Source organism: Hirundo rustica, chromosome 15 (assembly GCF_015227805.2).
Source record: "Hirundo rustica isolate bHirRus1 chromosome 15, bHirRus1.pri.v3, whole genome shotgun sequence".
Lineage (NCBI taxonomy): Eukaryota > Metazoa > Chordata > Aves > Passeriformes > Hirundinidae > Hirundo > Hirundo rustica.
In genome coordinates this window covers 511,519-525,189 of record NC_053464.1, presented here as the reverse complement: position 1 = coordinate 525,189, position 13,671 = coordinate 511,519, and the positions used below count along the sequence as shown (strand labels likewise).

At 47.8% G+C, this 13,671-nt stretch overlaps 1 protein-coding gene across 15 annotated transcripts in view; it reads left to right on the top strand.

The window, feature by feature from the left end:
• Positions 1 to 13,507: 13,507 nt before the first annotated feature.
• The window catches only part of TBC1D24 (TBC1 domain family member 24), a 46,681-nt gene continuing 46,517 nt past the window's right edge, over positions 13,508 to 13,671 (top strand). For 11 of the 15 annotated variants that reach the window (XR_005703198.2, XR_009208341.1, XR_005703197.1 and 8 more), the window contains exon 1: positions 13,508 to 13,573. The gene's annotated coding sequence lies outside the window, so the exon portion shown is untranslated. Of the gene's footprint in view, positions 13,585 to 13,671 lie in introns of all 15 variants that reach the window. The other 4 variants (XM_040078980.2, XM_040078970.2, XM_040078975.1 and 1 more) reach the window with 3 other exon arrangements.

The following is a 13,671-nucleotide window of genomic DNA, read 5'->3' as shown; positions in this document are numbered from 1 at the left end:
TCTGTGTCAGGCTGTGGCTGAAGAGCTAACATAGAGCAGGGTTCCTTCAGGCCCACGCCCCCTCTTATATCCAGATCCTTTCTCACCTCACTGCCCAGAGGCAAGCCCTTAGCAAAAGTGCAATAAGCTGATGCAGTAGCTTACGTGTGACAGTGTTGTGATTACATCCTGGTGCTACTGTTACTGTGGGAAACCCACAAACATAAAACTATGGCTCATGGTACAAATTTAACTCACTGAGGTGTGACTAGTCATAACACAGTCCCTTCAGCTGCTTACTTAGAGAAGGAATGTTCGTTTCCACTGTCTTCAAAGAAAGAGGGCTGCCTGAAATGGAAGCAGGAAGCAAACAATGCAGCCAGCAGAAAATGCACATCACAGCACAGGATAGAGGACAGCTTGTGAAGTGCCCTTTGATTACCAGCTGTGCCCTAGGGGGTATCAACTGGTTGTCCCTAATCTCTATGAGAGTGCACTCTAAGCCATTAAGAATGGCATTAGACATTATGGGTCCCAGTATCAAAAAAGTATTGAATATCTGCCTTTTTCATGCCCTTTTTTTCTAAGTTCTCTGCCCCAGTATACAGCAACCCCACACTTTTCCATAGCCTTTATTTTGCGTCTGGCATAGTTGAACGAGCCCCCTCTTGGTGTCTTTCATGCCTGCTAGTCCAAGCACTTCAGTTTTGCTTATTCCATTCCTGAAAGTTCAGGCAATGCCTCAAGGCCCTCTGCAGTTAACCTGTCCCTGTGTACACTCTTGGATTCCCCACCAAACATTACTCATTCATCAAGGAAGTTAGTCCTTGTACAAGGTGGTGCTCTTTCAGTAGATCCAGGGCAAAAAGGAAGGTAAAGTTTCAGTCCAGTCTATCCATGGGGAATCAAAAGTGAAATTCCACTCTTCCCAAAACATCTAAGCTGTGCATACAGTATAGGACCATTTTAAGAGCAACAATGCCCCCTGCCTGTCTCCACTCCTGCACTCTCTTCCCATTCCCTTGAATTCTCCACCTACAAATCAGTTGACTTTAATCTGTCCTTTCTGTCATAACACAGCTACAACAGAGGTAATATTCCAGGCCTGGGGGAAATGTATCTTTCTGGACTGAATTCTGTTTCAACATGGTGTAGAGTAAGTGTAGCTTCACGGAAGTCTCTGCTCTTCAGCCTGAACCAGTGCTTGTCAAGGATGAGACATCCTCAGGAGCTCCCAGAAATTCAGCTCCTTCTATTTTCAGCTTTGTATTCCACACTAGTAACTTCATCCTGCCCTCTCCTTTCAATTCCATCACCTTTTCCAAATTCCCACTGTCCCAGAGAGAAGATGCTGCCAAGATCTCACCACTGACCTCACTAGAGTGCTCCACGTCTTCTTGCTCTTCAAGGGTGGAGCCATATCTGGATTCTCTGCTCTCTCCAAGTGGGGAACAAAAGTAAAGATGGAGGAGAGGCAGGTCCTGGTGCCCAAGGAGGCCTGCTGGGCTGGAAAGGGTTCGTGGAGTGAGGGGATACACTCTTAGCTGTGACCTGGGTTCCCACAGGGAGCTGGCTGGCTGAGTACCCTCGGAAGAGGACTAGGAGAGCCTGAACCTGGAGCAGATCATTGAGACTCCATGGAACAGAGCAGGAGAGTTGCCAAAACTACTCACTGGACAGACATGGGGCTGCGGTAGGATCAGACGTCCCTGACGCAAAGGAAACCAGGCACTGGGAACCTGGAACAAAGGACTGAGAAGCACAGCAAGGGAAGAGTTTGGGGTGATGAGTCAGAGGCTGAGCGCAAAACACAGGAATCGGCTATCATGCGGTAACCGGTTACTGCGTGTCAGCGCTACAATCCATGTGCATTTGCTTAGTCCGTGCAAATAAGGTCACTTCAGCCAGCTTAGTGCGGTTCTGTCACGTTGTATAAGTTGAACTGACTTGCATGCGCCATGGATTAGACATGTGCACACAAAGCTGCCCCCCCCACCACTGCCAGTTGTGGTACAGCAGTGACTACTTGTCCAGTCTGTCCACACCTCCGCCTTCAGAACAGCTCCATTGGTGGGACAAGGGAAGCTCTAGAAAAAGCACCTGGAATATGGTAAGATAGCTAAGAAGGTCACACAAACAAGGTGGCAAGCGGGGTTGTGCTGAAGCACAGTGAGGACACATCCCATGACTTCAGCCTTCCATCTTGGGTATGCCTTCTCCAGAACCACAGCCTCCCATGTTCCTGTCCTAGGCTGGAGCCTACTGGGCTTGGATGGCTGCTTGAGAGAACAGCCTTGTTAGGAAGTTTCGCAATCAGCTCCCTGTGACTGTATTAAGCAGCCTGCATCATCTGTTTTGACTTTGCTGGATTTGTCTGTGTTCAATATATTTCTCGCAAGGGTCCCAGTTCAGCCCTCATTGACGTCAATGGGAGTCAGTCCATTCCCTTCAGTGAGAGCGAGAACTGTCCCTTGGTGCTTGTATCTCGGCTGTTCCATTTCAGTGCCCAGCTCCACATACCCTCCTACCTTTCCCATCCCTTCCACATGGCTGGCGGCCCTACCCTCTCCCTTCTGGCTGAGCAGCAGATCCTGTCCAAATTCTCTCCTGCTCCCTGAAACTGTTTTCCACCACAAATCTTGATTTTCTGAGCACCTTCAGGATCATATTTCCTCAGCTGGACCCTCAGCAATGTTTCCATTTCCTAATTCTTCACAAAGCAGATTTTGTTGGTTGGCCTCTCCACCTGGCGATGTCCTCCTTCTACAGTACAGTCATCCAGCTGGACAGTAAGGAAGGCTTTCCCTTCAGTTAGGTTTATTTCTGCATTAGCTTGAGGGTAAGTTCCAATCCCAACTTAGATCTCTGTGTGGGTGACTATCAAAGAGGAAAGCTGAACAGTCACAGGAGTCTGAGAATCTGGTTTCAACACCACACTGTTAAGGATTCCCACTGAAATTTTGGATAAGTCATTTAAATTCTTCACTCCCTCCTGTAAAACTGGGAATCATGCTCCCCCCTCTACAGTGTTTTTTGATGCTGAGATGTCCTCTAAGTACTTTTGAGACGACTACTAAAGCTCATGCAGAGAACTTTACTTCCCCAAGACTTTCTGACTTAGCACCATCTAAGACACTTCAAAAATGGACAAACAAAGATACAAAATATTTGCTGATCACCCACTAGATAAACCTTTCACCACCTCCATGGACCGTCAGAGAAGAGGCAAAAAACACATGCCATGCATGCATTGTTTCCAGCCCTTTCCTACAGCACTCACTCCAGTGATGCTGTGGAGAAGATCCTGTACTCAACAGCTCCATGGCGTGACCCACTCCAGCCTTGCTTACGTTTGCACGTTCATCCTGCAGCCAAACTGTCTGTCTGATTTATGTTATCCCAAGGAAGATCTTGAGTTAATGGCAATAAAATTTCTTTAGAGAAGACCCATCTCATGGCAGAGGGAAAAAGACAAGGAAAGAGGGAACCATGGGAATTATTCTCCTTTCACATCCCAGCTGGGTTTGGCTGGAGCTGGCTCCAATTATGCTGATGGAGCCCAGCACAGCGTGCACTTCTGAGATTGCCACAATGACTCCCAGTACCAGAGATGTGCTCTCAGGCAAAGTGGGAAGCAGATGGGCCAAACACAGCACCCCCAGCCTATGTGGCAGGCACGGTTTGAGAGCAGAGGATTGTTTTTATCAATCAAGAGGTTCTGCTAGAAGGAGAAGGCTTCCTGTGGGCTTCAATAGCAAGGATGGAATGGCAAAGCACTCACAGAGCAGTCAGCCACAGTTCCAGGGAAACGCTTTCAAGATGTGGTCTGTCACACTGATATGCAATCCCAGAGAATTCAGTCTTGGGAGCAACCCTATATCCCACCAGATATAGAGATGAGAAGGAAGAGAGACAGCTCTTCAAGGCTGGTGATGTCCAGGGTACTCCTGAACGTCATCTCCCGGAGGATCTGCTGGGGCCTGTCAACTGTCATATAGAAAGTCACTCAGACTGAGGTGGTCACTCCCAGCTCCCATCTCACAGGTAAATCCTGGGAAATGAACTGCCAAAGACAAGGCCACCTTGCTCTGCATTCCCTCAGAACCTCACCTGCACAGCACCTGTACCAGAAAACAGGCAGGGAATGGGGACATTTTGTGACATTGCTGTCAGACTAAGAAGGAACCAGGGATGTGAGGAAGGTGAAGAAGAAGGAATGGAAAAGGTGAACATGAGCTGACAGAGCCTCACTCAGGTGGGAGCTGGGCAGAAATGGCAGTGAATCCACTTTTTACAAGGAGTAAAGTGCTACAGAACACATCTGGGCCTGGACTACCTTCACCAACACCACAGCCTGCCAAGCTCCTAATAAAACCCAACACAGGTTGACTTTGGTTCTCATGCTGCTCCAGAGCAGCAACTTCCCCCTCCCCACCTGGGGCCCACGTGCACTGTGAAACAAGTGCTTCCCAAGCATCTCACCATATCCAAAGTCTCCAGGGCTTCCCCATACACCTCTACAGCCAGGCAGAGCGGCCCAGGAGAAGTGGCTCCATGCCCTCATTGCTTAGCTTGCCCTCTGCAGCTGCACCTTGCCACACAAGCCTCCCCACTCCAAGCAGGGATGGAGTACGCCCACAGTCTGCTGTTGTTGGTTTTGGCTCAGCAGTAGCAGGCTGCTTCCAGCAAAAGTGGTATGAATAATTGCCCAATTAACTGAAGGAACTTCCAGATGTGTGTTTGCTTTCATACCCATCCAGCCCCCCTCAATCCCACGTGCCTAATGCCATGAAGAGTGCTGGGGGAGGGAGAGCCATGGCTCTGCTTACTCGTGCAGCAGTGTGGGCAGGGCTTGCCTGCTGCCTGGCTCAGCTCCCCTTTCCATCCCCACCTCCCTCTCACTCTTTAAATGGGGAAATGGTCTTTTTTTATGACTCCAGGGAGAAGGAAATTTGCCCTGCCTGCCAGAGCTCAGTTACACTTGCCAAAAGCCAAGAAAGCAAAGAAAAAAGCCGATCTCGTGTTATGATTTTTATCAGGTGCACATACAGTGAACTTTCTTAAGACAGGTCGCCATTTTTTGCCATTTCCCCCACCTCTTTCCATTGAATGATCTCGCACCCAGCAGAGGTTTTATTGTCAGCTAAACTGCTTTCACCCTGCAGGACACTGGGAAATCTTTCAAGACTTTAGTTCTTCCCTGTTTTCAGCAGGATCCAGCACCACCCCTCTGCTTCTCACCATCTGATAAAGGGGGGCTGTTTCTGGGATCCAGGTAGAGATTTGAGCTGGGCATGGGGTCTGGAACTCAGTCAACAGAACAAGGCTTAAAGGTGGCTAAGACCCCACACATGATGTGAGCTTCCCATCAGCCCTCCCTCGCACAAAACGCGAAAGGGGAGGAGTTTCATGTCTGATTTTAGCACCCAGTTTGGCACCCAAATATCTAAGTTCCAGTGAGAACAAGCAGAAGAATAAGCTCCAGAGCAATCTGTTCCACGCAATAGTGTTGAAGACAAAATGAGCTGATTCACTCACGGGAGGCTTCAGTCTCTCCCACCACACGGGACAGATGGAGCTCAGAGGACAAAATTACACCAGTTGCCAAACTTCTAGATAGCTGCTGTTTGGGGAAATAAATGCCATCCAAAACACAAATTCTGTCTAACCACAGCAGGAATGAAGCAACTCCGGCTCAAGGCATTCCCTCAGACCAAACCCTCAGCCTTGATACCCTTTGGACAAGATGTCCAGAAATAAAAGCAACTAGAGATGATGACTCTGGAAGCAGCATTAGCTTGGCACTGTGGGCTTCGCACATCTCCTTGTGTCATCCACCTCCCAAGGCTTTATCTTGTAAACCTTCAGATAGCAAGGAGCAGAGAGCACCCAGGACTCAACCCCAGCCAGAACATCTCCTTTAGCTCTAACACATGGATGCACACATGGCACTGTTGAAGCAGAAGGCTGCAGAGACCTGCTTCTCATCCAGCATCTGGCAAAGCTTGAACCAAAGAAAGAGGACAAACTGCCACGTGATCCTTCCCCACAGTGTACAGAGAGCCTCACTGCAGGCCAGGCAAATGCTCCTTTAACTGAGCAGCTTCAGGGAAAGTGTGCTCTTGAACCTGGGAAATGGTTTGGATGATCCCTGCTCCCATCCTTTGAATCAAAACAAGTGGACAGGGCAGACAGCCAAGCTCCAAATACCTCTGAAAGATGAATGATGGTGTTTTCCTGAGAGGAGCTTAACAGTCAACATTAACTTTTCAGTAATCAGCAAAAAAAAAAAAAAAAAACAGTGTAAAAAAACTCTTTCCCATGCCAAATTTCTATACCACTCATCTCAAGACTGGGATATAAAGTCCCATTCCACACAAATCTCTCTTCAATCACTGAAAAAGTCACTGCTGCCAGGACTTTCCTTTGCCCCTTAGATTGCTATTCAAATCAAGCCCACCTACAGCAATGACAATTCATTTGCCCCCTTCTCTCCACACCACATTTTCAGGTCAAATCCAGACATGGAGAACTAAATGATCAGGTTGTTTCTTTCAGACAGAGCATGAACCTGGTTGCTGGAGGGTAGCTGTCCTGCTGTCATGCCTGCCTTTCACAGCTCCTGTGCTTGACCTGCAGTACATGGGGCAGCTGATGCAGACCATTCCATTAGAGGACAGGGACTTGAAGCAAGGGGAGGAAAGAGGAGGTGACACTTGTATGAGGAACATGAGGAAGGCAGGTTCTGAGATCCTGCCTGAGGGGTAAGATTGTACAGGACTAAATGCATTAAAGGTAGGGAATTCAATAAATTTCCAAAGAGAGAATCTGTATGTTTCCTAAGGACAGAAAAATTTTGCATCTTCTGGGCACTGGCGTCTCAACCCACTCTGACATCAGCAGAGCAGGGCACTGAGACCACGGCTCACAGCACTGCTGTTAGAAGGCAGAGGAAGCCTTTGGACTATGCTGTATTTTGCAAGGGTGGAACAACTGGCTTCCCCTCCACAGCCATTGCTCTCCCTAGCACCCCACAGGACTCAGAGGGCCATAAATGTTTTCAGCATGGCACTTTACCAAGCATATGTCATAAATTATAGTCCCGTGCCAATAATAAGTCAGGTAATAGCGACACTTTTTTGTCCTGCCAACTGCAGAAAAGGTGGTAAAGGGGAGGGAGGAAGGTGGTGGGAGACGCCTATTAGCACCAAGCTGGATTTTACACGCGATGGAAAGTGTTTGCTCAGCTGGAAGTGAGAAGGGTCCTTAACCAAAGAGCACACTAATGAAAACAGAGTGTGCAAAGGGGTGAGGGGCACCAGCACAGAGTAGCAATTCATGCTCCGGCACAGGTGTGAAGGCTGCAAGGACCAGGCCTGGGCCAGAGCACCACCGAGTCTGTTTTTGCTCCAACTCCATTTCACACCTTCTGGAAACACTAATTGCAGGTTCTGCTTTGCCTTAGAGGAGAACACAAGCAGGCCTGAGAGCACCCAGTGCCCTGGATTTTGATGTAAAGCCCTCTTGAGAGCTAAGCCTGCCCTGGCTGTTTGGCTGAGACAGGATCTCTCTCCAGGCAGAGGCCGTCTGGGCACTATACCCTCTTATCCTTCACCCAGGGATGTTCAGCTTATTCTCAGATGTCTAAAAAGCAGATTCATGGGATCACAGCCTGGTTTTCAACTTACTTGTCTAGCCACCTTTGTTGTGAACTCTGCAGGTCCCTCACTGCTCCCACTCAATCCCACTATGAAGTAGATGCACCAGAGACACTGAAGATCCAGAGCCAGCAGTCCAGACAGAGACATAAAACCATGAGACCTCAGTTCCAAAGAGAGAGCTCCTGCTTTGCCTGATGAAAGCCAATAAGCCACCTGAGAAAAGGCAGTGCTGTGTTTGAGCTGGTGTAGTGGACTGGAGTGCAGGGGAAAGAAAGGGATCAAGCCAACATCAAAGACAGTGCAGGGCATAAATTAAGCAACATTTAGTTATCTATCCATGTCTGTAGCATGTAACTGACCAACAGTCCCTGGAGCTTATAGGATATACCTACACTTGGAATAAACCAAACTCCTTCAGAACCACCTTCCCAGGAAAAGCCCATGGATTATGAGTCATTCCCTAAGATCTCACAGGTCATCAGGCTGGCACCCCACAGGGGAAGCAAACTGTCATGTGCAAAATCCTGCAATGAACTCTCATCTTCCAGTCAGGAGTTGGTAAGAGTACTCAAAAAATGCCAAATAGCCAGAGGAATCCAGTGGACTGGACCCTACCAAGTATGGAAGAGCACAGCAGGACCTGCAGCCAAAGCTGGATGCTAACAAGTAACATCACACTCTGGAATACTGGTGCAATATGCTAGGAATGTACCACACACCACTACAGTCTCCTCCTCATGGAGGAGGGGGATAAAAGTAATCCTGAAGGGAAACTGCTAATTCCCTTCTCACAAATCCCCTCTCCACACCAAGAGTATCACCCAGTACCAGAAGACAACCTTTCACATTCATGGTACAGTGTGACTGCTCTCCCCTAAAACTCAGGAGCTGCCATAGCTGGGGTAAGGGAAGGGAGAAAGCAACAGGAAAAGCTGGCTGCAACCCATCCAGCCAAATGGAAAACACTTTGCCACAAAGTACTTCTTGCAGTCACAGGGAAGTGCTTGGCTGGTTTCATGACCGCATTCCTTTTGTGTCATTAAAACATCCACCAGCACTCTGAGTTTTGGAACCATCAGCCTCACCCTCATTGCCAGGAGTAACATCAGAAACTCATCTACAGGGGCAGAACCACATCTGGCTGCTGCAAGTGGAAGAGAAGTGATCCACACCATTGAGCAAACCTCTCATTAAGATGCTGGCACGTGATAGGAAAAAGATTTGCTTAATTATCCCCTAGTAATTCCTAGTTTTACCCACAGGAGGTCAGGCTTTTGCCGAGGCTTATCAGCTTTCCATGCAAGCAGCCCAGGGCAAATCCCATTGCTGTGGGACCAGCAAAGCCACTGTTTTACTAGCCCAGCCCAGGTTTTGACCTAAAGCCTTTCTGTGCTTCCTAGCATTCTCTGATGATCCTCCAGCTGCTCCTCTGCCGATCTTACCAGTGCAAATCTCCTCTCCAAGGCTGTTGGACACACATGAGAATAGGTCTGATATGATGGATCATTCCATCTACTCAGCCATTCCTCACTTGCTTTTCTTCTCTTGCTTTCATGTGGTTTCCCATCCAGCTTTCCAGTCCCTCCACTGCCCCTGTCAAAAAGCCTCCATTATATCCAGTGCCTAGTCCATAACTCCAGCCTGGTTTCATAAGAAAATGTGAGATACACAATTGTATACACCAGAGAAATGTCTGTTCCTGTAGGTTCTGGAAAATGTATGTTCAGGGGGAATCACATTCCCACACAAAGGAATCGTTCAGTATGAGCTCACTTGTTCTTGTTCTTCAGAGAACAGAGAAGCTACCATCAAGGCACAAACCCAAAGGTCAGAGGCTTCACACAATACTGCATTTTGTGGAACTACTTTATTTCATGCTACATGGAAGTGTTTCAAAACTCTGGGAACTAGTTAGATATAAACAAAGATCCTTCTTTCATCCCTAGAGAGCCTCTGTCGACTCACTGCCCTCCATGCCCAGGGGCTCACCGGGTTTTGCTCTTTATTTGAACCACTGCAGGGTTTTAAGGACTGAGAGCCTTGGCATTCTTTGGCTCTGTAAAGCTGCCAGCAATTAACATCTTCCTCCAGAAAGAGGAGCAGATGCACTCAAACAGGCTTTCTACCAGCCATCAGCCAGCTAGGTGTCTCAAGCAAGGTCTTCACCCTCTCTCTCACAGTCACAGACAGTCCAACAGCCTGAACACAGGTTGGTGATTACTCACATAGCCATGCAGGATCCAAAGTTTACAGCACAGAGCATCCACTCTGCCCATATCATCTGCCATTCTCACCACCCATACAAGTCCACACACTGCTGTCTCCTTTTATCCTGCTTTCACACAGGCCTCTCTCCTGAAAGATATCCCCACATTGATCTTATCTCTGTGCCCTTTATCTTACCTCTGTCTCCATGAACCCTATCCCCCTACCACAACCAGAGTACTGGAATTAGGTAAAACCATCAGGCAATGCAGAGGCTTTAGTCACCATTATACTCCTAAAATATCTCTCAATAATGCACCACTGAGCATCAAGACAGAAGTTTGGAGAGACCCTTCAGTTATTCCTACTTTTGGAGTACTGAGAACAACTGTCTGTTATTCAGAATGTTTAGCCCCAATCATGGTTCATGTTTCAGCAGAGAAACTCAGGGAGTCTAGTCCCTCTCCCTGTGCCTGCTCTTGCTTTTCCAAAGCCTGTCAATCCCCAGCGTTTTTTTCCCCATGTGAACACATTGTCTCTGCTGCAGTTTCCTGGGAGGGACATGAGAATACCAGCATTGCTTTACCTCAGAGGGGCACCATGAGCCCAAGTGTGCAAAATATATAGGTCTCACATATTACAGTGAAAGGATCTCTAAATGCTGAAGACAGATGCAAGTTTTTCATCCTCCTACAAAATCTTAGCAAATGCTGCCCACACTTATTTCTGTCCTCACACCTGTCTACTTTCATCCTCTCTTAAACCTGTTTTCCTTGCTAGCTCTGCTTCATTTAGCACAAGGAACATAATGCTTTACATGTGTGGAGGTGCCCTCTAGGACCCTGCAGAATCAAACACATGTGAATATAAAATACATATTGTATATAATGTATTATATTTCCAATTTATATTCGGATAAACAAATTATTTCTCATCACAGCTTCTGGAAATAGCTCTCATGCTCCACAACCCGAGTTCATTGTTGTCCACAGTAGCAGTAGCCAATCACAAGGAAGCCTTAAAGGAAGCACATTACAAGGATTGATTACTGCTTCCCCCCAGTTTGGAGCTTAGGCCTGCTTTGGAGCAGTGGGACTGCCCTGCCTGGCAGAGGCAGGGGCACAGCACTGCCCGAGACCCCACTGACTGTTTGTCACAGCACAGTGGCTGCTGTGTCTGTCTGCAGGACCTAACAGGGGTCCATAAAAAGGTGAGGGCAGACTCTTCAGTATTGCCTATAGCAACAGGAAAAGGGGTTATGGTTTTAAACTGAAAGATGGGAGATTTAGACCAGGTATTAGGAAAAGGTTTATACAGTGAGGGTGCTGAGGCCCTGGCACAGGTTGCCCAGAGAAGCTGTGGCTGCTCCTCTATCCCTGTAAGTGTTCAAGATCAGGTTGGACAGGGCTTGGAGAAATTTGGTCTAATGGAAGGTGTCCCTGCCCATGGCACAGGGTGGGACTTGATGGGCTTTAAGGTCTCTTCCAAGCCAAAACACTCTAGGATTCTATCTTGCCTATAATCACTGTCCAGTAGCTTTAAGGCAAATACAAAACACCTACTTAAAACCCTCTTTAAAATGCAGCTGCAAATGGCTCCAAGTCCTCTGTGTATTTTATGTTTCATTATCAGGCTTTGTACTTTCCTTGTGGTCCTTTGTGGTTTCCTTCAGATTGTAAACCTTCCAGGTAAGGGATTTGTTATCTCTTTGGCAAGATCCAGCCGTACCAAGCTGTGTACATGTACAACACCATATAAAAGATTAGTGCTTTATTGGCCACTGAAGCATTGCTAGTTAATAATCTTTAATGTGGCAGTTATTTATCCAGTCGTAAACAGAACACTGCTGCCAAGCCAAATCAAATAAACACTATAGAAATGCTTCATCTTTAAAATGAACCAATTTCTGTCCTGGCCGTTGTGGGCTTTTGGGGAAAAAAAAAAAAAAAAAAAAAAAAAAAAACCAAAAAAAAAAAACACACCACCCCACACACACACAAAAAAAAACCCCACCCAAACAAGCAGACACATTGTTACTGGGTACAAAAGTAGTCAGATTTTAAAGCTTTCCTAAAGCAACAATTGTTTCTGGTACTTGCACTGAGCTTTTTCCAGGCCCCAGGGCAGAAGCACAACCCGAGTTCTCCTCGTGCATCAGTGCTGTCTGTGGGATGATGACCAAGGAGCCAAGCAAAAGCTAAGGTTTATTATCTACAGCCTATGCTGTGTGCCCTCTGTGTTATCTCTGTGGATGGAGAGCTGCACAGCTAACATCAGGAAAGGTCCTGAAGGAGCAGGTCCTGTGGAGATGCGATGATCTTGCTCTGGCTCTGAAGAATAAAGCAAACGAGAAAGAAAAAAAAAAAAAAAAAACCAACCAAACAAACAAAACCCACTTTTTCCTGATTAGGGGTCATACAATTATGTTATTAATAGTATTTAGTAGATATTAAAATGCACAACCCTGCATATGCTAATTGCCTTAATTAAGGACATTAGTCCCACACGTCTTACTGTATTACACTGCTCTCTGCTTAGATCACGCTACATGTGAAGAAGGAGCAGGGGGATAAGATTGGGCTGTACATAAGGAGGGTAAAAATTTCACCAAGTTAGAAGGAAGACCCAAAAGGATCTCAGAGACAGGTCATGGGCTTCTACTCTCCTCTCCCTCCTTCCAAGCATTCATTGCAAGCTTCTACATAAGATGATGATGATTATTATTACCGGCTAACACTGTATACTATGTTACTGTTAGAACTCTATCGCAGTTAGTGCATCTATTTTGGGCAATTCCAAATCTGTATTTCATGGAATCCCAGAATCTCAGAATGGTTTGGGTTGGAAGGGGTTTTAGAGCTCATCTAGTTCCACTCCCTGCCATAGGCAGGGACACCTTCCACTATTCCAGGTTACTCCAAGTCCAACCTGGCCTTGAACACTTCCAGGCATGGGGCAGCCAGAACCTCTCTGGGAAATCTGTGCCAGAGCCTCACTATCCTCTGGCTAAAGAATTTCTTCTGAAAATCTGAACAAAACATACTACCTTACAGTTATTCCCCCTTTCCTTTCCCCCCTGCATTTCTGCTTCTTCAATAAACCACACTCTTCAGAAATCTGTAATGGTGAAAGTTCTTATTGAACATTACCAGACTCAGCGTTGAACATGCCATGTTTGAGAACCTGTGCTCATGGAAGTTCCTACTTAACACAACCACTTATAGTGCCAAACTGGTTATAATCAGAGATTAAGCCCAGCTACCCACACCATCTCTGATCTCTAATGACCAGCTGGCTCACAAGCGGTTTCTTTTACACCAAATTTCTATACTCTTATCACAACGCTGCCCCAGCCAACCTGTCTGCCACACACTTCCCCTTCACTGTCACCCACCACCCCTCACAGTCCCTCTCACCTCTCCCAGCCTTCATCACCCTTCACACTCCCTCAATTTTGGCCTCTACTCCCCTCACAGTCCTTCACTGTCACCCCTCCCAGCCTCCTGTTCCTCACAAGCTTCCATCAGCCCTCACAGCCATCCTCACCACCCTTCCATCGCCCCTCACAGCCCCGCTCGGTCCCGGGCCGGGTTCGCTCCGCGCGTGCCCGCCCAGCCCGCCGGGACCGCGTGCGCGCGCCCGTCGCAGCGCTGCCGCGCTCTCTGCGCAGGCGCGGGGCCGCTCGCGCCCCCGGTCCCGCCGGACGCGGCCCAGAGCGGCGGAGAGCGGTGAGGCGGGGGTGGGTAGTGAGGGCGCGCTCGAGGAGCCGACCGAGGGGGATGGAATTCGGTGTCGGGCGGTGGTATCGCGGCGGCATCCTCCGGCG